Source organism: Alligator mississippiensis, chromosome 4, assembly GCF_030867095.1.
Source record: "Alligator mississippiensis isolate rAllMis1 chromosome 4, rAllMis1, whole genome shotgun sequence".
Lineage (NCBI taxonomy): Eukaryota > Metazoa > Chordata > Crocodylia > Alligatoridae > Alligator > Alligator mississippiensis.
In genome coordinates, this window is record NC_081827.1 from 255,024,866 (window position 1) to 255,051,415 (window position 26,550).

Consider the following 26,550-nt stretch of genomic DNA (forward strand, 5'->3'; position numbering starts at 1 on the left):
TCGCGCATGCGGGCTGTGGCCAGCAGCCCAGGCACGCGCGGTCGGAGAGAGCCGACGGCGAGCTAGAGTTAGTCACAAACGCGTGGTGGTTGATTGAAAAGATTGTTTACTTGCACCCAAAGATGGTAGTGGTGTAGGCTGGACAGGTTTCCAGGCTCAGCTCCTGCTTAAATCCTCGCTAGAGGACCACGACAAATTCGATTGCTCCCACGGAGTTGTTTAGGCTCCGCGGGTCCGGTTCGGTTTCTTGGTTCCCCGGAGTTGTTTAGGCTCCGCGGGTTCGAAGTTTACAGGAAAGGGATATGTCTCTAGTGGGTTATGGAATAGAGAAAATCCCACGCAATTTACTGATTCGTTTTGATGCACTGGCTGGGGGAGTAGTTAGCTGATTGCACGATTTCACAATGATTACACAATTCATACGACACAATTTTATTTTAAAACTCCTTGCTACACATATAACACTGCTTAGCCTTAAGAAACACCACAAACATTAAAAACACAATAATTGCATATATCAGAAACAATGCTCTGAATGCACTTCCTTCCCAAACAATACTATAAGAATTAGTGTTACAAAAACAACTACAATTACAACTACAAGTTAAATTTGAATCAATACTATTATTTTTCATATTATACTTACAATCCTAGAATTCCGAGAAGCCAAATACCAAAATATGGTTTCATTCCTCAGTAGTACAATTTAATGGGTTGGCCTCAGTAGTACGGTTCAATGGGCTCGCCTCAGCAATACGATTCAATGAGCTGGGCTCAGTAGTGATAGGACTAAGTCCCCTTCCTTCAGTCCCTTTCGGGCGCTCTGCAGCTTCAGCGTGAACTAAGAGATTCGTGTTCACGGAGAGGTTGGTTCAGGTGATCAGTCTGATCCGGGCTACACTCGTGATTCTTCCTTCGTTGTTCTGCAAGTGAAGTCACCTCCAAATTGGGACAGTAAGTTACAGTTTTTATTGAGCGAGCTGCTGTCAATGGGCTCCTCCTACTCAAGCCTGTCACTACTCCCAAATTTCGGCTCGGATCTTCCTCAATAGATTCTTTTGCCTTTGTTGAGCATTTTAAATTACCTTTGGGAAACTTCCATATCACTGCAAATGCCCTTTCCTTACCAATCTGGTCAAAAGGCCTTAGGGTTTGATCTCTCGGAACTCAGGATATTTGCTCTCTTTGTAAAAGACTTCTAAAGATAAAATTCAAATTAAGACTTTAAACAAAGTCAGGACCTTTTGCACGTAGTACAAAAACAATGACTTAGATAAGGAGATAAATCTTATCTTCTTCCTGAAACTGGCTAATGGGCAACCTTTACAAACATTCAAACTGTTTCATTCAATATGACAGGATACGTCTGGGATTGCGATCGGTGACGGGGAGAGGCTAGAAACGAAAGCTCCGTAGGTTCGGTTATTAAGCCTCTATTGCCTGCTGAGGGGAGGCGCGTTGGGTCCACGAGGGTCCGCAGCAGTTGGAGATCTTCACACAGAGTCTCTCTCTGTCCCTCCCTCCTCCGACTTGGGCGGAAGCTACCCAAGCCTTTTGTACGGCTAACAAGCCAATAGCTAGCTGCCACGTGTGCCTACATTTGGAACTGGCCAATAATGTGGCGTGAATCCAAATACAAATGGCGGGAACTCCTTTGCAACGTGCATTGCTAGTATGCAAAAGAAATGCACCCTGCAAAGAAGCTGTAATTTGGCGGGAAATCCCCCGTTGCACCAGAGTTCTCTCCCGCAGCAGAGAACTCTATCCTGCAAAGAAAGCTACAGTCGGCGGGAAAATAATTTAGCGATGCCGAAGCGCACACAAACAAAAACCACAACTTTGGGTTGTGACATCTGGGTGTGATGGGAAGGCTCAGGCAGGGTGTTGTGGGGATCAAAGTTTCCCTCTCTTGTGGTGGCATGCTCTGGCCAGGGGTCCCTCATCTGTCTCTACATGAGGCTTGAGCATCTGTGCCTGTCCCTGCTACTAGCCATTTTGGCTCCCTGAGCTGGGTTTGGTCCAACATTTGAGTGCTGGTGTCTGGCCCTGTCCAGGGTTCGCTGGAACAAAATGGTGCGTGTCTGCCTAGCTGCTTGTCTTGCCACAGGTTCCGGGAACGGCTTGTCCTGTGTCTGTATGCCTTTCTGGTTGTCTTCCATGTCACTGCAGCCTTTCTCTGCTCTTCCCAGAACTTGCAGGAGACCTGTGTTTGCACATCTAAATTGCTTCCCTTGCTTGCAACGTGCATCGCTAGTATGCAAAAGAAATGCACCCTGCAAAGAAGCTGTAATTTGGCGGGAAATCCCCTGTTGCACCAAAGCTTCTGCCCAAGTCGGAGGAGGGAGGAAGAGAGAGAGAGTCTATGTGAAGATCTCCAAGTGCTGCGGACCCTCGCGGACCCAACGCGCCTCCCCTCAGCAGGCAATAGAGGCTTAATAACCGAACCTACGGAGCTTTTGCTTCTAGCCTCTCCCCGTCACCGATTGCACCAAAAAAAAAAAAAAAAAAGTGTTACCTGTGGGGTCTTGGCAGGGAGGGTCTGCTGCCCCAGTGCCGTGAGGCCTCTGAGTTGTTAACAGTGGCAAGTGTCTTCCTGTGTTTTGTCTGTGTCCAGAGGAGCCACCTTGCCAAGGCTTCAGGCACTGAAGACGAGGTGAAGAGCCGCAGAGATGGTGGAGGAGGAAATGGGCAGCTGTCTCGTGACTTCCCAGTTTGTGTGGTGTGAGGCCTCTGCCCCTGTGACGTCACCTGTGTGGAGCCTGCGGTGGGTTTGAGCTTCCTTGGAGCGGTGCGATGTCTTTGTCTTCCTGTCTGACCACTTGTTGTGCACTTGTTCTTTCATGTTTCCAGGAGCTGTTGTGTGTGTATCTTTGCAGGTCATGCTGTGTGTACGGTGGTTACTGTGATACATCACGTTTTGAGTGCCTGTGACTATCCAGCTCCGGGAGGCCGCAGACAAGCCTTTGAGAGCTCGGGTAGTGAGTAGGGAGGCCGGATGTGTGTGCTGGAGGATGGGAGAGGAGCTTTCCCCATCTCTGACTTTGTGCCCTTGCAGCTCCTCTTTGGGCTGACAATGTTTCTGCTCTTCTTCCAGAAGCCTGTATGTATCTTGTGGGGGAAGAGGGATGCAGGGAGTTCTGTGCCATGCTGGTGGAAGAGGAAGGAAAACAATGCTTAAAGGTGGGTGTGGTTAGAGTGTGTGTGGGGGAGTGGTGAGCATTGTTTGCCCTGGGGTTTTTGGGGTGGGGGGGGAACCCCTAATGTCTGATAGATAGTGTCTTGAGCTTCTTGTTTCCAGCAGGGTTTTGGCCTCCTGGGTTGCCCCAGAGCTGGGTGGTGTAAGCCTGGGTTGGGTTTAGGCTGCCTGTGAGTCCTTGTTCTTTTGTAAAGGCTGAAAATAGTCTTTAAGTATACAGGTGGTTTCAGGGTTTGCCCCTGGCATGTGGGTGCAGATCTTGGCCTTGTGTGCTGAGGCAGAGGAGCGGGTGCTTGTGTCCCTGCCTGTGCTGCCGCTGGCCTCCTTTCAGTTCTGGGAACTGCACTTTGTTCTGTCTCTCCGGGTTTGTCACTGGTGTTTCTTTCTAGTTTGATTTTTAAAATCACTGCAGCACTTTTTATTCTTTCTTTGCTTTTCCCAGATCTGGAAAGAGGGCCATGTTGGCACCTAAATTGATGCCCTGCTTTGGGGAGGGGCTTGACTGCACCCTGCCTGCCTTGTTTGGGGGGGTTGGCAGTGTGCTGCTTCTGGAGCCCTGGCCGGGGGGGGGGGAGGGGGGGTGAGGAGGGGGGAAGGGAGGGGTCTTCACTTCACTACAATGAGAGATGAGTGCTCTTCCATGTAATTGCTTGTTGTTTTGGGGTGATGCCAATGTTTGGACCGTGAGCGGAGGCGAGCCGAGGTAGAGGTAAAGCGACCTAGAGCCACCAAGTTTTGGGAGGTGGAAGACACAGGGGACTGCGCTCCGATGGTGACTTTTGGGTCACTTGGAAGGAAGGCCTCTGTCCTTTTGCTGGAGTTGTGTGCATGAGCAGAGCGTGCGGTGAGTAAGATGTTACTTGGAGCGGTGTGGGATTGTGTTCCGGTGTGGCAGTTGTTTGTCCTTTGCCCTTCTGTTTGGTAGTGAAGTTGCCTGTGTGCCCTCAGGAGGTGCCTGTGTACCCTGTGCAGAGAGGAAGGCAATCGGGGACGAGGCTGGGCTGGAGAAGGAGCAGAATTATGCCAGTTTGGGTGAGTGTTGTCTCTAAGGGCTGAGGCTTCTGTCATGGCTGGGGGGGGTCTTGGCCAGGCACCATTTGGGGAACTTTGAACTGGGTGGGTGGGGTGGGAATTGTACTTGGTGGTCCCTTCTTCTGTTCACTTGTGCCTTTTGGGGTGAATGGCCTGTTTTGTCTCTTGTAGGATCCTGCCCTGCGTGGAGGGAAATGAATGCCGGTTCAGGGAGTGGAGCCAAGCAGTGCCCATGGAGGCGGAAGCAGGAGGAATTGAATGCCGTGAGGTGTGTTGGCGCTGCATGGGCAGATCCAGTAGTTGTTAAGAGCTTGCTTGGAGTAATCTGGGGTTGTGTGAGTCTGGTAGTTGTTTCTGCTTTGCACTTTGTAGTTCTTTGTGTTGGGGTTTTTCCTTTGTGCCTGCAGCAGGTGCGTGCCTCTGGAGTTAAGGGGGGATGGCAGGCAGGGAAACGTGACGGCTGGTGTTGCAGCGCGATGCCGGCTGTGGCGGGTGCTGGCTTTCAGGGCTGAGGCCTTCCCCCTGCTGTCTGCCTACCCTGTGCAGTGTGTCGAGGTGCTCCCTTGGCTGCATGTGTGGGGTGGGAATTTTCCTAGCGGTTCCCTTGTCCCATGTTTTGTTCTTTTGCTTGGGGTGAATGCGTCTTCTCCGTTCTCTTGAGGGTCCTGGCGTGTGTGGAAGGAAAGGGTGAGGACACTGGAGCAGAGCAGTGGTAATGGAGCCAGAGGATCAGGATGCTAGAAGGTGTTTTGTGTTTGGGAGGAGGGGGAGGGCTTGTCTGGGTGTGGTGGGAAGGCTGAGGCAGGGAGTTGCGGGGTTTGAGGTTCCCTTCCTCCTTTGTGGTGGCATGCTGTCGTCAGGGGTCCCTCATCTGGCTCTACATGAGGCTTGAGCATCCCTGCCAGCCCCTGCCACTAGTTGTTTTGGGTCCTTCAGCTGGGTTAGCTCCAATATATGGGTGCTGGTGTCTGGCCCTGTTCAGGTTGTGCTGGGCCGGAAGTGTTTTGTCTGAGTTACTGCCTAGCTGTTTGTATTGCCACAGGCTCTGCCACCAGTGCTGGGAACAGCTTGTCCTGTGTCTGTGTGCCTTTCTGTTTGTCTTATTGTCTTCAAAGTTGCTGCAGCCTTTGCCTGCTCTTCCCAGAGTTGGCAGCAGACCTGTGTTTGCACATCTAAATTGCTTCCTTCGCTTGGTAGGGGAAAGGCCTGAGAGGGCTCTGTCTGCACCCTCACAGCTATGGGGGGTGGTGGTTTAAAAAAATAAAAATAAAAAGGTGCCCATGGGGTCCTGGCAGGGGGGGGCCACTGTCCCCAGTGCGGTGAGGCCTCTGAGTTGTTGATAGTGGCAATTGCCTTTTCTTTGTCTCTGTATGTGTGTGGAGGAGCCATCTTCTGAAGGCTTGAGGGCTGTGAAGCAGACACTGTGAAGATGAAGTGAAGAGTCCCAGAGATGGTGCACAAGGAAATGGGCAGCCTTGTCGTGACTTCCTGACTTGCGTGATGTGAGGCCTCTTCTCCTGTGGCATGACCTGGCTGGACTCCTGGGGTGGGTCTGAGCTGTCTTGCAACAGTGTGATGTGTTTGTCTTCCTGCCTGACCACTTCTTCCACACTTGTTCTTTCATGTTTCTATGAGGTTTTGTGTGTGTAGCTTCGCAGGCGGTGCATCTCTGCTCCCACTTCCTGCTGTGAGGACACCTGGATAAGGAGCAGCATGATTGTGGCTGGCTGTGGTGAGTACTGCCTATTGGAGATGAGGGCTCTCCTGTGGTGGCTGTCCCTTGTGTAGGTTAGCTGTGTCCTTGATTGCCTGTGAATATGCACCTCAGGCTGGCCACAGGCATGCCTTTGTGAGCAGTTAGTGGATAGCGGGGCTGGATGTCTGCTGGGGGTTTGGAGAGGGGAACGTCCCTTATCTCCGAGTCGGTGCCCTTGCAGTCCCTCAGTGGGCTGATGAGGTTTTGTTCGTTTTTTCCAGCGGCCTCAATGTTGTGGGGGAGAGGAATAGAAGTGAGTTTTCTACGGCGGTGGTAGAAGATGGAGGAACTGGATTCCGAAAGATGGGCTGGGTTAAAGTGGGAGGCTGGGTTGCGTTTTCTCTGGTCATATTTGGGTGGGGGAGGAAACCCCTAGTGTGTGATGGGGTCTGGAGCTCTGTGCTGTCTGGGGAGTGATGCTGAAGCAGGGAATTGTGGCCCTTAGGGATGCTGCAGAGCAGGGGGTCTAAGCCTGATTTTGGTTTAGCTCGGGGTTGAGTCCTGACTGCTTGTAAAAGCTGAAAATTGTCCTTGAGTATATTAGGGGTTTCAGTGTTTGCCCCTGGCTTCTGGGTGCAGATGACGGCATTGGATGTGCTGGGACAGAGGAGCGGGTGCGTGCGTGTCTGCCTCTGCCTGGCTGTTGCTGCTGCCACTGGTCTCCCTTCAGTTCTGGGAAGTGCACTCTGTCCTATGTCTCTGGGTGTGTCACTGGTGTTTCTTTCTACTTTGATACCTAAAATCACAGCAGCACTTCTTTCTTTGCTCTTCCCAGAGCTGGAAGGATAGGTGTGTTTGCATGTAAATTGATCCCCTCCTTTGGGTGGGCTTTGACTGTACCCTGTGTGCCTCATGTGCGGGTGGGGGTGTTATGCTTTTGGTGTCCTAGATTGCGGGGGGCATTGTGTCTGTGCTGTCAGTACTATGAGATGTGAATACTGTTGTGTGTAGTAATTGCTTGTTGTTTTGGGTGTGATGTCAATGTGTGGAGTGTGAGCAGAGAAGAGCTGAGGGGAAGAGGTGAATAGACCTAGAGCCAGCGCTACGTAGAAGCAGGTGGTCGTGCAGCCATGCTCACTTCTGGGTCACCTGGAGGGAGGCCTCTGCCCGTTCGGTGGAGCTGTGTGCATGGGCAGAGCCTGCAGTGGGTAAGATGTTACTTGGAGTGGTGTGGTGTGGTCTTCCCACTGGGCAGTCGCTTGTGTTTTGCCCTTTTGTTTTGCAGTGATGTTTCTTGTGCGCCCTCAGGAGGTCCCTGCGTCCCCTGTGTGGAGAGGACGGCAAGGAGGGATGAGAGTGCACTGGAGGAGGAGTGCGATGCCAGGTCCCATGAGTGCGGTCTCTTGGGGTGAGGCCCTTCTCACAGATGGATGGGTGCACCCTGGCCAGGCACGTCTTGGAGAGCTGTGAGCTGGGGCCTGGGTGTGTGTGGTGTGGATTGTACCTGTGGGTTTCTTCTTCTGTTCACTTGTGCCCTTTGGGGTGACTGCGTGTTCTGTCCCTTGCAGGGTCCTGACCTGTGCAGAGGGAAATGACTGCCGGTTGAAGGAGTGAAGCTGACCAGCGCCCACGGAGGATGAAGCAGGAGGAACTCGATGCTGCACAGTGTGTCGGTGCTGGATGGGCAGGTCTGGCATTTGGTACGAAATGGCTTGGAGCAGTCTAGGGTTTTCGGAGCCTGGCAGTTAGTTTTTGTTTTGCTCTTTGTTGCTAGTTGTGCTGAGGTTTTTCCTTGGCTGCCTCAGCTGGTGCCAGTCTCCCGTATGGGGAGGGGATGGCAAGCAAGGATGCATGAGGGCTGGAGGAGAAGCGTGATGCCAAGTGTGGCAAGTGCTGGCGGTCAGGGGTGAGGCCTTTCCCCTTGTGTCTGTACCCTGTGTGTGCCCTTAGTAGTGGGGAGAGGTGCTCCCTTGGCTGGACGTGTAGGGTGGGAATGCCTCCGCAAAGATCAGGACCCTGGACCGGAGTTCAGCCCAAGGAGCAGAAGTAAACACAGGAGAAGGAAGCCACTGAGGAGAAGGGAGAGGGCGAAGGACTGGAGCAGAGCAGTGGTAAGGGAGCAAGACAAGCAGGATGCTGAAAGGTGGTGTGGGATGGTGGGGGTGTCTGTGTGTGGTGGGAAGGCCCTGGTGTGGGACGTTGTCATGAGTTCAATTAGTGCAAGCAGTTACGGTCAGCCGGGGTGTCGCGGAACCTGAGGTTTCCCTCGTTCCTTGCGGTGGCTTGCTGTGGCCAGGGGTCCCTCATCTGGCTCTGCGTGAGGCTTGAGCATCCCTGCCTGCCCCTGCCACTAGCTTTTTTGGCTCCCTGGGCTGGGTTTGGTTCAACATCTGGGTGCCGGTGTCTGGCTTTCCCAGGTTTTGTTGGGGCAGGAGTTTGGTGTGCGTCTCTGTCTAGCCATTTGTCTTCTCACAGGCTCTCCCACCAGTGCCGGGAATGGCTTGTCCTGTGTCCGTGTGCTTTTCTGTTTGTCTCGTTGCGTTCAAAGTCGCTGCAGCATTTCTCTCCTCTTCCCAGAAGTGGCAGGAGACCTGCGTTTGCACATCTAAATTGCTTCCTTTGCTTGCCGAGAGAAAGTCCCAAGTTGACTCTGGCTGCACACTTACAGCTATGGGGGGCGGCGGTAAAATAAATTTGCTTGGGAGTGTTGGCAGGGAGGGTGCACTGTCCCCAGCGCTGTGAGGCCTCTGAGTTGTTGATAGTGGCCATTGCCTCTGTGCATGTGCGTGTGGAGGAGCCATCCTGCCAGGGCTTCAGGCTTGTGAAGTGGACACTTGGCAGAATAGGTGAAGAGACCCACAGCTGGCAGCGGAGGAAATTGGTAGCCCTTTCACGCCTTCCCATTTTGTCTCGTGTGAGGCCTCTGCCTCTGTGGCATCACCTGTTTGGAGCCCGCGGCGGGTTGGAGCTTCCTCGGACCACCGCGACGTATTTGTCTTCTTGTCGGACCGCTTCTTTGCACTTGCTCTTTCATGTTTCCAGGTGGTTTTGTGCGTGTACCTTTTGCAGGTGGCGTGCCCCCTCCCCTTTCCAGCTGTGAGGTTGAGTGGAGCATGAGCCTCACGGTTGTGGCTGTGGCGAGTAGTGCCTGTAGGAGATGAGGGGTCTCCTGTGGTGGTTGCGCCGTATGTGTGGCGGTTGCTGTGATTGGTGACTCCTTGATTGCTGTGAATATGTGGCTCCAGGTGACCACAGGCAAGCCTTTGAGAGCTGAGTTGGTGGGTAGTGGGGCTGAATGTGTGTGGTGGGGGTTTGGAGAGCAGCTTTCTTCCTCTGAGTTTGTGCCCTTGTGTCCCCTCTTAGAGCTGACGAGGTTTTTGTTGTTTTTTTAGCTGCGTTGATCTCGGGGGAGGAGGATACAAGGGCATGTTGTGGCCTGATGATGGAAGGTGGAGGAACAGGATGGTGAAAGGTGGGCTGGGTTAGAGTTGCAGGGGTGGGATTTGCCCTGGTGATTTTCAGGTGGGGGAGGTAATACCTAGTGTGGGATAGTGTCTGGAGCTCCATGCTTCCTGGGCAGTGATGGTGAAGGAAGGGATTGTGGGCACCAAGCGTACTCTAGAGCTGGGTGGTATAACCCTGGATTAGATTTTACCCTGGTTGTGAGTTGTTGTTTGTGTGAAGTCTCAAAATTGCCTTTGGCTATATAGCGTTTATCCCTGGCATCTGGGTACTGATCTTGCCCTTGGATGTGCGGGGGTAGAGGAGCGCATGTGTGCGTCTCTGCCTCTGCCTGCCTGTTGCTGCTGCCACTGGCCTCCCTTCCGTTCTGGGAACTGCACTTCATTCTGTCTCTCTGGGTTTGTCACTGGTGTTCCTTTTTTGTTTGTTCATGGGGGGGGGGGGGGGGGGTGTTGTTTGTTTGTTTTTAAATCACTCCAGCACTTTTTTTGTTCTTCCTTTGCTCTTCCCAGGCATGGAAAGAAGGCCATGTTAGCACCTAAATTGGTTCTCCCTTTGGGGAGGGGCTTGACTGTACGCTGCTTACTTTGTTTTGGGAGTGGTTTGGAGGGGAAGGTGTCTCCCTTCAGTACTATGAGATGTGAATACTGTCCCATGTAGTAATTGCTTGTTGTTTTGGGGTAACACCAAAGTTTGGACCGTGAGCAAAAGAGAGCTTGAGGTAGAGGTGAAGCGATATAGAGCCGCAACCATTTAGGCGACTGTACGCCTATGGTGACTTCTGTGTCAGCGGGAAGGAGGCCTCTGTCCTTTCGCTGGACTTGGGGGCAGAGCCTGTAGTGCGTAAGATGTTACACTGAGCGGCGTGGGATTGTGTTCCAGTAGGGCAGTTGCTTGTGCTTTGCACTTCTGTATGGTAGCAAAGTTTCCCGTGTGGCCTCAGGAGGTGCCTGTGTACCCCTGTGTGGAGAGGAAGGCAAGCAGGGATGAGACTGGGCTGGAGAAGGAGCAGCGTTATGCCAGGTTGGGCAAGTGCTGCGTCTGGGGGTGAGCCTTTTGTCACGGCTGGATGGGTGCACCCTGGCCAGGCATGCCTTGGGGAGCTTTGAGCTCAGGGCTGGGTGCGTGGGGTGGGAATTGTACCCGTTGGTCCCTTTGTCTGTTCACTTGTGCCCCTAGGGGTGACTGCCTGTTCTGTCCCCTTGTAGGATCTTGTCTAGTGTGGAGGGAAGTGAATGCTGGTTCCGGGAGTGGAGCTGAGCAGCAGGGGAGGAATTGGATGCTGTGAGGTGGGAAGGGCCTGGTCTGGCATGGTGTCTGTGTTAGGTGATCCCAGTCAGTGATGCTGGAGCAGGGTGTTGCAGCATTTGAGCTTTCTCACATCTCTTGCGGTGGCCTGCTGTGGCCAGGGGTCCCTCGTGCGGCTCTTCACGTGGCTTGAGAATGCGTGCCTGTCCCTGCCAGCAGGTTTTTTGGCTCCTTGTGCTGGGTTTGCTACAACACTTGGGTGCCGGTGTCCGGCCCTCTCCAGGATTTGGTGGGGCACAAGTTGGGTGCGTCTTTGCCTATCTGGCTGTCTTGCCACAGGCTCTCCCACCGGTGCTGGGACTGGCTTGTCCTCTGTCCGTGTGCCTTTGTTTGTCTTGTTGTCTTGAAAGTTGTTGCAGCCTTTTTCTGTTGTTCCCAGATCTGACAGGAGACCTGCGTTTGCACACCTAAATTGCTTCCCTTGCTATTGAAGGGAAAAGCCTGAGGGGTCTGGCTGTCCTGTGACAGCTGTGTGCTGGGGTGTGGGGGATAAGTCGTGTGCGGCGTCTCGGCAGGGAGCGGCCGTTGTCCCCAGTGCTGTGAAGCCTTGGAGTTGTTGATAGTGCCAATTGCCTTTCTCTTACGTGTGTGGAGGAGCCATCTTGTGAAGGTTGCAGGCCTATGAACCAGAGACTGGGAAGATGAGATGAAGAGCCCAGAGATGGTGGAGGAGGAAGTGGGCAGGCCTGTTGCGACTTCCCAATTTGGCACTGTGTGAGGCGTCTACCTCTACGGTGTCACCTGGCTGGAGTGTGTGGTGGGTCTGAGGTCCCTTGGAGCAGTGTGATGTATTTGTCTTCCTGGTTCGTCACTTCTTCCACGCTTATTCTTTCACGTTTCCAGTAGGTTTTGTGCGTGTACCTGTGCAGGTGGTGTGTCCCCAGTCCCTCTTCCGGCTGTGAGGATGCCTGGATAAGGAGCCGCATGGCTGTGGCTGTGGTGAGCAGTGCCTGTTGGAGATGAGAGCTGTCCTGTGGTGGCTGTGCCCTGTGTAAGCTAGGTGGGTTTTTGATTGCCTGTGAATATCCAGCTCAGGCTGGCCAGAAGCAAGCGTTTGAGAGCTCAGGTAGTGGGTTGTGGTGCTGGAGGTTTGGAGAGGAGCTTGCCTTGGCTCTGACTTGGTTCCCTTGTGTCCCCTGTTTGGGGTGATGAGGGTTTTGTTCTTTTTCCAGTGGCTTTGATCTTGTGGGGGAGAAGGATGTGAGGGCATGTTGTGCTGTAGTGTTGGAAGATGGAGGAACAGGGTGCTGAAAAGTGGGTTGGTTTAGAGTAGCGGGGTGGAGTGGCTGGCTTGCTCTGGTGATATTTGGGGGGGGGGGTGCCAGGCTCTGCCTGTGTGTTGCTGCTGCCACCGGCCTCCCTTCAGTTCTGGGAGTTGTACTCTGTGTTGTCTCTCTGGGTGTGTCACTGGTGTTCCTTTCTGTTTTGATGTTGAAAATCACAGCAGCACTTTTTGTTCCATCCTTCCAGCTCTGGGAAGAGCAGAGAAAGAAGTGTTTGCATGTAAATTGGTCCCCTCCTTTTGGAGGGGTTTGCTTGTACCCTCTGTGCCTTGTGTGGGGGTGGCGGCTGTGTGCTGCTTTTGGAGACTGGGGCGGGTGCATCTCTCTCCTTAGTACTATGAGATGTGAATACTGTTTCGTGTAGTACTTGCTTGTTGTTTGGGGGGTGATGCAAATATCTGGACCCTGAGCGGGGAGGAGATCAGGTAGAGGTGAAGTGACCTAGTGCCACCACCAGGCAGAAGGAGGTGGAAGAAGTTGGTGGCTGTGTCCCTGTCGTCACTTCTGGTTCTCCTTGAGCAAGGCCTTTGCCTGTTGGGTGGAGCTGTGTGCGTGGACAGAGCCTGCAGCAGGTAAGATGTTACTCGTAGCGGCGTGGGATTGTCTTCCGGTGAGGCAGTCATTTGCGGTCTGCCCTTCTGTTTGGTAGTGAAGTTTCCTGTGTGCCCTCAGGCGGTGCCTGTGTCCCCTGTGTGGGGAGGATGGTGAGCAGGATGAGGGAGGGGTGGAGAAGGAACAGCGTGATGCCAGGTGTGGCTGTTGGGGCTGAGCCCTTTCCTAGGGCTGGATGGGGCGCACCCTGGCCAGGCCTGCCTTGGAGAGCTTTGAGGTGGCGGCTGGGTGTGTGGAGTGGGAGTTCTCCCAATGGGTCCTGTCTTGTGTTTGGTTGTCTCTCCTGGGGTTACGGTCTGTTCTGTGCCTTGTAGGGTTGTGGCTTGTGTGGATGCAAGTGAATGCTGGTTCAGGGAGTGGAGCCAAGCTATGCCCGTGGAGGCTGAAGCAGGCAGAGGTGTGTTGGCAGTTTGTGTGGGAGGCCTTTGCTTGTGAGTTGTGTGTGAGGCCCCTGTGTGGGATGGTGTCCGAAGCTTCGTGCTTGCCGGTCAGTTTGTCTAGTATGCGGGGCAGGCACCTTGGGTGTCTGATTTGTGATTTTGGTGCTGGTGGGTGCAGCCGGGGTGTTGTGTCTTGCTGTGCTTGAGGAAAGCCTCTGTCTTTTGTGTAGGGAGTTTTTGGACTTGTAGCGGATTAACTTTTGACATGTGGGTGTCGATTTTTGCCCCTACATAGATTTTGCTAAGGTAGAGGATTGGGTGCGTCTCTGCCTGGACGTTGTTATTGCCACAGGCTCCCCTTCAGTGCTGGGAACAATGTTTGCTGCTTGCGTGTCTGCACGTGCGTGTCTGTCCTGTTACGTTTGTTACTGAAATCACTGGAGTGTTTTGTTTGGTCTTTCCGAGAAGCGAAGGCGGGAGGGTGCGTTGGCAGGTGCAAACAGAATCCCCTGCTAGGAAGGGGGAATCCCGGAGAAGGGTCTGTCTGCGCCCTGTCTGCGCTGCGGGGCAAAGCAGGCTGGTGTCGGAGCCCTGGGCGGGAGGGCCGCGGGTGCTAGTAGTGAGGTGCGTGCGTTGCGCCGATGGCAGTAACGGCTTCTCTGTTGCGGGCGGAGGGTTTGTTTGGTGTTTGTCCTGAGGTTTCTGAGGACGATGATGTGCACCAGACTGTGGGAAGAGGGTGAAGTGTCCCAGAGGTGCTGGAGGAGGTGCGGTCAGTCCCTGGTTGCCTGGTTTGAGGCCTCTGGCTTTGTGGTGTCTCTTGGCTGGATCCCTATGCATCTGTGGTCCCTGTGGTAGGTGGGCGAGTGCTTACTTGGAGCAGCGTGGGACTTCTCTCTAATCTGCCAGTTGCCTCCATGTTTTTGTTCTTGTGTTTTGGTGAAGATTTTCTGTATCTTGCAGGTTTCTGTTTTTCTCCAGCCCAGTCCTGGGTGTTGGGCATTGACTAAGTAGGGTAGACAACTGGAGATGGATCAGGATGTTTCTGACTGTGGAGAGTACTGGATGTCAGAGAAAAGGTCCTTCTTGTGGTGGTGTCTCCAGCATATGCTGTGGCTGCTGTGCTGTGGTCCCAACAGAGGCAAGCCTTGGAGAGCTCAGAGGTGTGGACCAGGGGATGGGATTGCATTGTGTGGCTTTGTGCCTTTGCTTCCGTTGTTGGAGTCCCTGGGTGTTGAATGTATTTCTGTTTGCAGGGTCCTGGTCCTTGCAGAGAAGTTTGAGCAGAGAAGGGTGGAAGATGGAGGCAGAGAGGATGGTGCAAGGTGTGTTTGTTTTGGAAGGGGGGTGGGGTGGGGTGACAAGTCCCTGGTGTACTGAGCTTCACGCTCCTGGGCCAGCGATGCTCCGGCAGGAGGTTGTAGCACCAGGGGTGGCCCCTGTCTGTACCAGTGCAAGGCTGTGCTGGTGTACCTGGGAGTCCCGCAATTGCCTCGGTGTAAAGAATGGGAATCGTTCCCCTCCATTGTGGGGGATTTCTGGTCCTTTGAGCAGGGTTTGCTTCTGGCATGGGTGTAGATCTTGACTCTGTCTAGGCTCTAGCAGGGCAGAGGATTGGGTGTCTGCCTTGCTGATGCCATTACCACAGCTTCCTGCTTCAGTTCTGGGAATTGTCTGGGGGTGTCACTGATGGCTTGGAGTCAACATCACCGCACTATTTCTGTCTCTGTGTCTTTTGTCCTTTTCTTTGCTCTTCCCAGAAGTGAAGGGGGAGGCCTGTGTGAGCACATGTAAATGGCCTCCCTTAGTTGGGAGGGGAGAGCTGTGAGACAGGTCTTGCTGCATCCTGTCAGCTTTGTGGGAGCTAAGTAGGGTGGTTTTGGGTGGAAGGGGCCCCTGCCGCCAGTGCTGTGAGGCCTGTGAGTTGTGCTGTTTTGTGGTAATTGCTGCTTTATCTGCAGCGGGGGGTCTTTTTACCAAGACTTTTGGGGCAGGGAGGAGAAGTGGAGATTGGGCAGAAGAAGAGAAGACACCTTGAAGTCATGAACCATGGAGCTGCCTGTCGTTGGTGCGTGGAGCATGTGATGGGTGAGAGCTTGCTTTGGGGGAAGCTGTTGCTGCCTGGTTTTGCCTTGGCACATTTTGGCGAGGTTTTACTTGTGCATGTTCACAGGTGCTTGCGCTGTAGCTCTGTCGTGAGGAGCGGGGCACGGGCAGTGACACGCTGAGGGCTGGAGAAGGAGCACCACAAAGATGGCTGTGGTGAGCAGTAGATGTTGGTGATGATGAGGTGTTCTCTGTGGTGGCCGTGTCCTGCAAGCGGTCTGGTTGCTGTGAAGTAGATGTTTCCTCGGGTCGGATGTTGAACACCCTGCCCAGGCAGGCCGGAGGGAAGCCTTTGTGAGCTCTGAGTCTGTGGGTGAGGTGGGTTGGCTGCATCTGCCTGGGGCTTGGGGAGGACCTTCCGCCTACGTTTTGCTTTGCACCTATTTGTCATCCGTGTTTTGGGCTGACAAGGTACGTGTGGTTTTTCCCCTGTCCCAGAGGCCTTGGTCAGGCGTGAAGTATGTGAGCCAGGAGAGTCGTGCAGCACACACGCAGGATGGAGGTAGAAAAGGGATGGGGGAGTGGTTGGTGGGGAGGGGGTTGGGTGGTGGCTGTATTTTGTTTGGGGGCAGTGTGGGTGGGGTAGGACGGCCCTGGTTTGCAACAGCCTCCTGAGCTTTTTGCTTCCAGGGCAACAAGGCGAGCGGGAGGCTTTTTTGGCCAGGGCTGCTGTGAAATCTGGTGTAGGGCTGGGCCGGCCGGTCCGAGTCTGTCGGAGTCCATGTATAGGAGAAACGACGGATGTCTAAGGAGCTTGTGGGGTGTTTGATCCGGGCTCATCCCTGGCACTTGGGGTGCAGGCCTGGCCCCTCTCTGGGGTGTGTTGAGGGTGAGCTCTGGGTTTGCATTCGTGCCCCTGACTTGCTGTTGCTACAGGCCTCCCTTCAGTCTTGGGAACAGCGCTATGTCCTGTGTGCCTGGGGGTGTCACTAGTGTCTGTCTCTTTCTACGTCTTTGCAAAATGTCTGCAGCACTTGTTCTTTTTCTGCTCTTGTCAGGACTGGAGGGAAGGCTGTGGTGGGTTTTTTCCTGCCACCTAAAATGGTTTCCACCTCGGGGAGGGGTCTGACTGCACCCTGTGTGCCGTGTTTAGGCTGGGTGGGGGTATCGCCTTTGGATTCTCGGGGGTTGCTTTTGCCCTCAGGGCTGTGAGTCCCGTGTGCCGCGTGACTTTTCCTAATTTATTTTTGTTTTGGTGACATGTACGGGAGTCATCTGGCTGAGGCTCGAGGCTCGTAAGCGGGCATCGGGAAGAAGAGGTGGAGACAGCGCCTGTGACCTGAGGAAGCTGGTGAAAGAAATGGATGTCGGCGCATTCGCTTTGCGGTTGCCCGGTGTGAGACTTCTGCCCGTGAGGTGGCCCTGGGCTGGAAGCCTTGTTACGTGAAGCCTGCGATAGGTGAGATCTGAATCGGAGCGCTGTGAGACATTTGGTCCGTGGAAGTTGGGAGGTGGATTTGAGCGGGCTTGGGGGGAGCCTCTCTTGGCCTCCCTCGGTGGTGCTGGTGACGGTCCTGTAGAGGGAAGGGTTGTGGGCTCCTGCTGTTGGTCACAGGGTGTATTTAGGGTTGTCAGACTGTGCTTGCCTGTGGCACTTGGGTGTTGGTTTTGCACTTCTAGGTTGTTTTGGGCCAGACGATTGGGTTTGTGTTGGCGTGCCTGTTGCTGTTGCGAGAGGGCCTTCGCAGTGCTGGGAATGGTTTGTGTGGTTTCTGCCTGTCTCATCTTTGTTCACTGTGCCTGAATTCACTGCTGCCTGTCTTTGCTCTTTGCCGGACTGAAAGGAGGGGACTTTTCTGTAGTGCTGAAGTTCTGCCCTCTTAATTGGGGGGGAAGTTCAGAGGGGTCTTAATGCTTCGTGTCTCCTTGGTGGGCATGTGGGTTGCTGTGTGCGCCCTATGTAGGGGGTGGGGGGGTGCTGTAGTCTCAGTGCTCTGCAAGTGTTAATAGATGTATTATTGTTTTGGGGATGGGAGGGTGCAGCTGTGTGTTGCTTTGCTGGCTCCTGTGGTGTGGGATGAGGTGTTGGGTTCACGGTGAAGAGCCCCAGACCTGGTGCCATGGCCATGTTGGAGGAATCGGGAGGTTACTTGGAGTCGCCTTGCATGCAGTCCTGTGGCTGTGCCAGTCAGAGCTGGGAGACTTGTGGTGTGCGCCGTGTGGGGCATTGTTCCTGTTTTGCGGGGAGCTTTTTCCACGGGCATTTTTGTTGGTGTGGGGGGGCGGGGTTTTCTTCTGTTTTGATGTGTCTAGCTTTGCATTTGTATTTGAGGGGTTTTCTTTTTTTTCCCCTCTGTGTCTGTAGATGTTGGATTGCTGCTCCCTGTGTGGTGAGGAGGATGGGCTGCAATGACTGGAGGCCTGGAAAAGGAGCCGTGTGGCCAGGTACGGCGTGTATTTGACTCTTGGGGCTGGAGCCTCTCGGTAGCGGCTGCGTGGCGGAGCCTGCAGTTGCCTTGTCAAGGCGGCTTCCTGGTTGCAAGTGGAACAAATTGCCAGAGCCCAGGGGCCGGTGGTGTTGGGATGCGCAGTGTGTGTAGTGCTTGCCTTGCTTCCCTTGTGCTGAAAGTGTGTTCTGTGTTCTTGCCAGGGTCCTGGCCTGCACGGAGGGAAGTAGGTGAGAGGATTGCATCGTGGAAGAGCCGTGGGACAGTGTTGGATGACAGACACGGACCGGCCGGATGTTGCCCGCTACGTTGGAATGTCCCTTCTGTATTGGGATTCTGCGTGGGGGTGTGGGGTGGGTTTGGGAGTGTCCTCAGCTTTATGATCCTGGAGCCAGGGGTTTGCAAGTAGTATGTTTGGGTCAGTTCGTGTGTGCTGTGGGTGGACCTAGGGTGACCAGAGGTGAAATCCATTCCTGTGACCCTGCAGTTGGACCAGCACCCAGACACTTGCAGGAACCGCTGGGCAAGCAGGCCCAGAGCTTGCAACTGTTGAGCACGGCAATGCTGGAGCCAGCTAGCATGGAAGCAGGAGGGCCGGCCAGGCGCGGGGCCCGGGCTGCCTCTGTGGCTTCTGTGCTAGTGAGGTTGAGAATTGCAGTGCTGTGGGGTTGGAGGTTTTGGACCTGCTTGTGCAGGGTTCTTGTTGGTGTTGGGGTGCTGGTTCTGCTGGGTCAGAGCAATGGGTTTTATTCTGCCTGGCTGCCATGTTTACAGTGTCCTGCAGGGCTGGGAGCCTGTCGTAGCAGCGTGTGTTTGGCTGGGGCGGGGTGGTTGTCTGGTTTGGTCCCTGAGCAGTGTGGTGAGCATGTTTGTTATTACACTGAAATAAAATAGTTTTCTGATAGCCTACTGTTAGGCTAACCATAATTTAGATTATTAAGAAATATTAGCTTTGCAGCTGAATACAAGGCATGACCTGTGGCCTAGCAATGCCGCTGACCACAAGGCAGAATGATAGCTAAGCCTTTGCTTATGTTAAGTAATCATTTTAACTGTGTTGACTATTTTCTGAGTAAAATGCAGCAAGTGAATCTGTGTTTGCGTGCTGTAAACCAGATGCAGCAAGAAAGAAGATAAGAGGAAGAAGCCATTGTTCTAAGTACAGTGATCGTGTCCTTAAGAAGTATCTGTGCAAGTTTTTGCTAACATATCATTATGTTACTGTTACTTAGGTTAGAAAATATTTTTGGAAAATCAATGTGACCTTTGTATGACCTTTGGTCAATGCTGGCTGATGCAACCTTGCAGTAAGATTGCCAAGGTCTGTCAATATAGGCGGGCAAACAAGGTGATTGGGCCCAACCATGCGGGGTAAGCAAAGCCAAGCCATCTTGGTGATTTCCTCTGAGTTTTGCGCGTGTGTTATGAAGAAGCTTATGTAACCAGAGTTTATAAATATATGTGTTGAGTTGCAGTCGGGGTCTCTCTCTGCCCTTACGAGGACAGGGGACCTTCGGCCGAATAAACTGAAAAGACCACACCTTCATCTCCTGCTTATTGGAGTCTCAGCTGGGAAACGAGCCCTGTTTGGGTTAAGAGAGTCTGCAATTGTTCCCTTACCAGATTGGGAGCCTGGTCAGACAATTTCTCCCACAGGCGAAAGCAGAGCTGTCTGTTACTCAGCTTTGTTTTGTTGTTGCCCCTAGTGGAGGTATTGCAAAAATGTATCATCTCACTACACAAAAGGCTTCTCAGCTGAAAACTGTAAACTGCAAATTGTTTCTTCTTCTCTCTCCCCCATCACTGCGGGGGGGGGTCGTGTTAGGGGGAGAGAATAGTCGAACAATGCTTGCTTCACGATAAGGCTGACTCCTGTGGGAACACAGATTAGTTACTGCCTGCTTTGCACATAAACTTTGCAGAAAACTGTAGCAAATGACAGATTGCCGCAATGGAATCTTGTTCAGGAGAGGTATAAAAATGTATCCTCGGGCATGGCTAGGGGTCAACATGACTTTGAGCTCCGTTGTCGATCTGTTTGCAAACAAACATACTTGAAATGGATCCAGCCTAAGTGTGTATAACTCTCTCTTGAGGTATATGGAAAAAGCCTCCAGAAACACGAAACTAGCTGTTTGTGCAACAGAGGCACAACTGGGAAGCACCCCCCCTCCCCCTGTCAGCTTAACCACCCTCTCGTCCGTCCAAGGCCCCTGCCTTGTAGTGCCTCTTGGGCCTGTGTGGTGTTGCTGGTCGTTGTGTTTTTTTGGGGGGGGGGGGGTGTGAGGGGTGTGCAGCCAAGGTGATGGCTCCTGTGGAGAAGGGGAGTAGAAGCAGAAGTAGTTACGAAGAGCCTGGGTGCTGGGCTGATGTCGTGGGAGAAAACTCCCTGGTGTTCGTTGTCTAGCCGGCTTAGAGACCAGACAACACGGGTGAAGGGGTAACTGCAGTTTATCTACTCGAGTAAAGACCATAAAACAGCAAAGAGGTAAAATGGCCTCGACTTAAGGGTGAGGCTGTCTTGTATACATTTTCTAACAAAGAAACTACAAGGTTATTGAATATGCAATACTTATGGTAATCATCTCCTTACATGGTGCATTACAAGTCTCAGTACTTTTCCAGAGGAAAAAAGTTAGTGTTACCTTACACATTCCAATCTGTTTTCCTGTGTTCTGCTGTACCATCTTCTTCCCTCTGGGCCCCCCCCCCCCCTTATCTTATCTGACTCCTAGCTGTAGCTGGTACCCAGTACACAGACTTAAGCATTTTGTTAGAAAAAAGCAGAAATTAAGGCACTTGACATAAGAAAATGACTGGCTTAGAGATCATTCTGTCTTGTGGTCAGCAAGATTGCTAGGCCACAGGTCATGCCTAGTGTTTAGCTACAAAGCTAATACTATTTAATAATCTAAATTACCCTGAAATAAAATAGTTTTCTGTAGTATACTGTTAACAGTAAAGAGAAACCCATCACTTTGAGTGTGAGGTGGAAGAGGTGCCAGGAGGATGTGTGGGGTGTGGCTTGTGTGCTCTGTGGGGTGACAGGGATGCGAAGCTGCCTGCCTGGGGGTGGTGGGATCGTGCTCTGCTCCGTTGCTTGTTTGCTTTGTTTGGTGATGTTTGTGTGTGTCCTTGTGTTGTTTGTGTTCTGCCTGTTTGTTGTGAGGTTGGCAATGTTTTCTTCCTGGTGGTTTGTTTTGTACATGGCTGTTTGCTCACCTCCTATCTGTTGAGCTTTTTGTATGTAACATGTAGAGGAACTTGTGGGCCAGCCTGGAAAAATAAAATAAAGGAGAAATGGTTCTGGTACCTGCTGCATTGAGTTTATTTACTTTTTGTATTTATTACTTTTCTCGTGGGGGGCAGGGGCAGGGGCAGGGCTGGGTGCTCGTGTCCTGTGCGCTGCCAGGGGGGTCGCACGGGTCCGGGCAGGGGAGCTCCCCGCGGCTGGGCCCTGGGTCCTCGAGGCAGGGAGGGGTCGTGGGCCGAAGCGGGCCCTGTGGCCGAGGGCGGAGGCTCTATTGTCCCGGGCCCGGGGTAGCGCGGAGCCGGGCTGCCCCTTCGTGCGCGGTGCGGCCCGCGGGGGCGGCGCTGAGCTGTCTTCCCGGTGCCCGCCCCGGTCCATCCCGGCCCCCCCCCGGGTCCGGGTTTTCCGGGTGCTGCGAGAAGAGCGCGGATTCCTGCGCATGGCTGCATGGGGCGGGGGGTGGGGGGGTCACGTGAGTCGGCCACGTGCAAGCGAGCGGCGGTGGGGAGCGGCTCCGTGCGGTAAGTTTGGGGGGGGGAAAGTGAGCCCCCCCCCCGTGGTGGGTGCGGCGGCGGGGCCGGAAGCTGCGCGGGGCGCGTGGGGAGAGCCCCGGGGCCGGGGCAGATCGCGGCTCCGCGCGTGTCCCGCCCCGGCTCGTGGCCACTCGCTGTGCAGTGGGTGGAGACCCGGGGTCGCCGGTGGCCCCGCGCGTGTCCCGCGACGCCCAGGTGACGGTCCTGCAGGCTGCTGGGGGCGCTCCCGGCGGCCGGAGCACCCGGCTCCACTTGCTTCGCTCTCCCGGCGGGTCCCGGCCGTGGGTGGGGGGCGTGCAGCGGGCCGCGGAGCCCCGAGCTGACTGGCGCCCCCGGGCTCTGTTTCGGATGTCCTGTCCCGGGTGTGGTGCAGGGTGGGGAGCAGTGCACTTGCAGCTGCCAGCCTGCATCTGTGCCTGCCTGGCATATACATGCGGGGGTCTTGTGCCCCGTGCTGTGCTTGGGAGTCCCCCCCGCCCATCTAGCTGCCTGGGGCTCTGTTCTGCTCCCTGTCCCCGCGCTTTGGCTGCACATTTTTGCCTCGGATCCCATGCATGCCTGCCTGCAGCCTTGTCTGACACTTTCCCTCTAGTGGGGCCTGAATGCTGGGGGGTGTGTGCGTGCGTGCTTGTGTGCGTGCATGCACATGCATGGGCTGTTGTCCCCAAAGGACAGTGAGTTCATGCCTGGTGCGCTTGTGCCGGTAAAGACACAGGGGTGAAGGATCAAACTTAATCTTTATTTCTGCACAGAAAGCAGCGCTTGGCAATCGTTTGCAAAGCAAGCACACCCACCCAAGTGGGTATCAGCCTTATATAGCCTCTTCTCGCCTTACACACTGTACAGTCACTAGAGGTTGCCTCTTTTGGTCCATGCGCACTTCGCCCCCTAGGTACAGACTACCCCTAGCCAGCTAAACTGGGCTTCCTAATAGGTAATTTGCTCATGTAGCACCTGGTATTCAGCCAGCCTAGCAAGGAACCCCTCTTTGCAACTCCCCGCAAGTAACCCCCCTTCCAACTTTCCCCCGACTTTGTTGATACAGCTTTTCTTACTAGCGAGGCCAGCAATTAGCAACTAAGCAACAAGCGATCTCCCCTTGCCTAAACAACCTACTCTATGCCCTTGGTTAGATAGGATACTTTTTCAAAAGATACAAAGCTGTTCCCGAAGTAGAAAATGCATAGTGAAAGTTCAGGGGTGCTCCTCAGGGCTGCCCACTGCTTAATTGCCTTCCTGTTGGAAAAGGAAGGAAGGTGCAGGGAGCTGAAAACCTGGGTCCTGGCATATTGCAGTTTAATAAAACACAGGTCTGGTTTCTTTGGCTCGTTTGACACTGGACCGAGCACCGGACACCACAGAGACTGACGGCGAAGGTCATATATTTGCACTTGCTTGCCCCGCTTGTGTTCTGTTACCCAACCTGTCCCTGCTGTCCCCCACCAGTTGCCCCCTTTGTCCTGCTGCTTGCCTTGACCTGTGAACTTGGCCGGTTTTGGCTGCTTCATTTTTTGCACTAAGCCAGCCAGCGTGTGGCCCGTCCATAACATGTGTGCCTTTTTAAGGCCTGTTTATTTTATCCCTGTAACCCTCTGCAATGCCCTTTAACACCCTGCCCCTTCTCCCTTTCACTCCTTGTTCCTTAGTGGCAGTGTCCCTTGGCTCTGTAAAGTGGAAGAGCTGTTTAACCAGCAAGGCCTTTACCTTCCCTGCTGTTTAACTGCAAGGTCCCTGCAGCCCGCACTTGTTCTGCCTCAAGCTACCTGTATCTGCTGTCAAGCCCCCTGCTGCCTTAACCTGCCTCTTGCCTCTGCAAGCCTCCATCTTTGCCCCTCAAGCCCGCTGCAGGCCCCTGCATCTCCTCTCAAGCCCCTGCTGCCTTAAGCTGTGTCTGGGCCCCCTGAACGTCTCTGCATCCCTCACTTTTTTCGCCTCAAGGTTGCTGCATGCCCCCTTGTGTACCCTCTAGCCCTCTGCACCCCTCCTCTTTGCTCTTCCAGCCTCCTGAAGTCCCCTCAAGTTTGCTGCTGCCTTAACTCCGCTGTGGCCCCCTCAAGCTCTCTGCATTCCTCCTGTTTGCCTGTCACGTCCCCTGCATCCCCTGTCTTTCCTCTTGAAGCCTTGTGCATGCCCTGTCAAGCCCCCTGCTCTGTTAAATTGTGCTCTGGGTCCCTCAAGGTTCCTACATTTCTCTGCCTTTCCCCCTCAAGCCTGCTGCATCCCCTCTTTTTGCCTCTCAAGTGCACTACATGTCCTGTCAAGAGCCCTGCTGCTGCAACCCTCCTCTTGTGCCCTCAAGGTCCTTGTGTCCCCCCTGTTTCCTTGTGAAGCTCTATGCATCCCCTGTATTTACCCCTTGAGCTCCCTACATCCCTTGTCTTTGCTCTTCCAGCCCCCTGCATCTCCCAGTGTTTCTGGCTCAAGCTCCATGTATCCTGTCTTTTTGCCCCTGAAGCTTCCTGCTGCCTTAAGCTCTGTCTGGCCCCCTCAAGCGACGTGTATCCCTGCTCTGTGTTCCTGAAGCCTCCGGCAGGCCCCTGCATCCCCTGTCAAGGCCCTGGTGCCTTAACGTGTGTGTGGCCCCTCTCAAGGTCCCTGCATCTCCCATTTTTTCTGCCTCAAGCTCGTTGCATTCCCCCTTGTGGCCCCTCAAGCTGTCTGGAGCGTTGCCTTTGCTCCTCCAGCCTCCTGCATGTGCCGTCAAGCCCCCCCGGGCCTTAAGTGCCCTATGGCCCCCTCAAGCTCCCTGGATTGCCTGTGTTTTCCCGTCAAGCCTCGTGAATGCCGTGTCAAGCACTGTGCTGCCTTAACCCCTGACCGGCCCCCTCAGGGTCCCTGCACTCCCCCCCCCCCCCCGGTTTCTGCCTGAAGCTCCCTGCATCCCTCCTGGTGTCCTGTTAACCTTGCTTCACCTCTCCTCTTTGCTCCTCCATCCTCCTGCATGTCCCCTCAAGCTCGCTGCTGCCTTGATTCCCCTGTAGGCCTGTCAAACTCCCTGCACACCCCCTGTTTCTGCATTACACTCTGTGCATCGCCCCTTGCGTCCCCTCAAGGTCCCTGCACCCCCCGTTTGCTTGTTCAATGTGCTGTTTGTCCCCTCACGCATCCTTCTGCCTTAATCCCCCTCTGGCTCTGGCAAGTGCCCTGGATTCCCCCTCTGCGTTTGTGAAGCACCATGCATCCACATTTGTGCGCCCTCAAGGTCTCTGCATTCCCTTTTTGCTCCCCCAGCCCCCTGCATGTCCCCTCAAGCGTCCTGCTGCCTTAACTGCCCTGTGCATTCCCGCTGCTTTCCCTCCAAGCCCTGTGTGTTGTTCCTCTTTGCTCCTCCAGCCCTGTGCATGTCTCGCCAAGCCCTGTGCTGCCTTAACAAGCTTCCGGCCCTCTTAGGGTTCCTGCATCCTCCCGTTTCCCCCTGAAGACCTGTGCATCCCCGCTCTTTGCCCTTCAAGCTGCTTGCATGTCCCCTGAAGCCCCCTGCTGGTTTAACACCCTCTGGCCCTCTCAAGGTTCCTAAATCCTGCTGTTTGCCCCTCAAGCCCTCTGCATCTGTCCCTGTTTCCTGTTTAGGCCCCTGCATGTTCACTCAACCCCCTGCTGCCTTAATGTTCTCCTCTCTGGGTCTCTCAAGGTCTCTGCATTCCCCTGTGTTTCTGCCTAAAGTTGCCTGCATCCCGCCCCCCCCCTTTACCTTTCCCTCTCAACCTGCTTGTATTCCTCCTTCATCACCTCTCAAGTGTCCTGGTGTGTTAACCCCTCTCTGGTCTCCTCAAGCTCCGTGTATCTCATTGTCTTTGGTGCTGAAGCCCCCTGCATCCCCCATCCTTGCCCTTGAAGGCTCCTGCATGTTCCCTGTTCCCCCCTGAAGGTCCCTGCATCCCCCCTCTTCCCCCCTGAAGGTGCCGGCATCTCCTCCCATGTCCTGTTAAGCCCCCTGTGCACTTCCCCACTTTGCTTCCTGAGCCTCCTGCATGTCCCCTCAAGCAGTGTGGTGCCTTAACGTGCCTCTGGCCCCCTCAAGGTCCCTGCATCCTCTTCTGTTTCTCTCTCCAAGGTCGCTGCATTTCTTTTTCTTTTCTTTTCTTTTCTTTCTATTCTCTTTTCTCTTTTCTTTGTTTTCTTTTCTCTTTTCTTTTTCTTTTTTCTTTACTTTGTTTTATTTTTCTTTTCTTTTCTTTTCTTTCCTTTATTTTTTCTGTTTTCTTTTGTTTTGTTTTCTTTTCTTTTCATTGTCTTTGGTGCTGAAGCCCCCTGCATCCCCCGTCCTTGCCGTTGAAGGCTCCTGGATGTTCCCTGTGACCCCTTGAAGGTTCCTGCACCTGCCCTATTCCCCCCTGAAGGTCCCTGCATCCCCCCTCTTCCCCCCTAAAGGTGTCGGCATCTCCTCTCATGTTCTGTGAAGCCCACTGTGCATTTCCCCCCTTGGCTCCCTCAGCCTTCTGCATGTCCCCTCAAGCAGTGTGGTGCTTTAATGTGCCTCTGGCCCCCTCAAGGTCCCTGCATCCTCTTCTGTTTCTGCAAGCTCCTTGCATTTCTTTTTCTTTTCTTTTTTTTTTTCTTTTTTTCTTTTTTTTCTTTCTTTTCTTTCTATTCTTTTATTTCTCTTTTTTCTTTCTTTTCTTTTCTTTTTTCGTTTCTTTTATTCTTTTCTTTTATTCTTTTCTTTTCATTTCTTTTTTCTTTTTCTTTTTTCTTTAATTTTCTTTTTCTTTTTTCTTTTCTTTTATTCTTCTTTTATTTCTTTTTCTTTTCTTTTCTCTTTTTTCATTTGTCTTTTCTTTGTCTTTTTTGTTTTTCTTTTCTTTCTTTTTTCTTTTCTTTTTTTCTTTTATTTCTTCTCTTTTCTTTCTTTTCTTTTGTTTTATTTTTTCTTGTGTTTTCTTTCTTTTCTTTTTTCTCTCATTTCTTTTTCTTTTCTTTTCTTTTCTTTCTTTTCTTTTCCTTTTCTCTTCTTTTTCTTACTTTTCTTTCTTTTTCTTTTCTTTTTTCTTTTTTTCTCTTCTTTTTTTCTTTACTTTTCTTTTTTCTTTTTCTTTTATTTCTTTTATTCTTTTCTGTTTTTTCTTTGTTTTCTTTTTTCTTTTCTTTCTTTTCTTTTCTTTACTTTTTTCTTTTATTTCTTTTCTTTTTTGTTTTTTCTTTTTCTTTTCTTTTTTGTTTTCTTTCCTTTTTCTTTTATTTTTCGTTTTTTTCTTTCTCTTTTGTTTTGCTATTCTTTTTCTTTCTTCTTTCTTCTTTTTCTTTTTTCTCTTTTCTTTTTGTTCTTTTTCTTATTTCTTTTTACGTTCTTTTCTTTCTTTTTTTT

The 26,550-nt window shown here is 53.0% G+C and overlaps 1 long non-coding RNA gene across 10 annotated transcripts in view; it reads left to right on the forward strand.

The window, feature by feature from the left end:
* The window catches only part of LOC132250432 (uncharacterized), a 65,510-nt gene extending 44,736 nt beyond the window's left edge, over positions 1-20,774 (forward strand). For 8 of the 10 annotated variants that reach the window (XR_009462166.1, XR_009462167.1, XR_009462165.1 and 5 more), the window contains 16 exons: positions 2,615-2,764; positions 2,877-2,978; positions 3,095-3,180; positions 5,611-5,774; positions 5,879-5,960; positions 6,206-7,132; positions 7,233-7,390; positions 7,493-7,624; positions 13,933-14,132; positions 14,226-14,294; positions 14,931-15,057; positions 15,143-15,393; positions 15,514-15,577; positions 15,706-16,474; positions 17,381-17,460; positions 17,666-20,774. This is a non-coding gene — a long non-coding RNA (uncharacterized LOC132250432). Of the gene's footprint in view, positions 1-2,614; positions 2,765-2,876; positions 2,979-3,094; positions 3,181-3,769; positions 4,041-4,144; positions 4,229-4,399; positions 4,497-4,889; positions 4,973-5,610; positions 5,775-5,878; positions 5,961-6,205; positions 7,133-7,232; positions 7,391-7,492; positions 7,625-13,932; positions 14,133-14,225; positions 14,295-14,930; positions 15,058-15,142; positions 15,394-15,513; positions 15,578-15,705; positions 16,475-17,380; positions 17,461-17,665 lie in introns of those variants that run through there. The other 2 variants (XR_009462173.1, XR_009462164.1) reach the window with 2 other exon arrangements.
* The last annotated feature ends 5,776 nt before the right edge of the window (positions 20,775-26,550 follow it).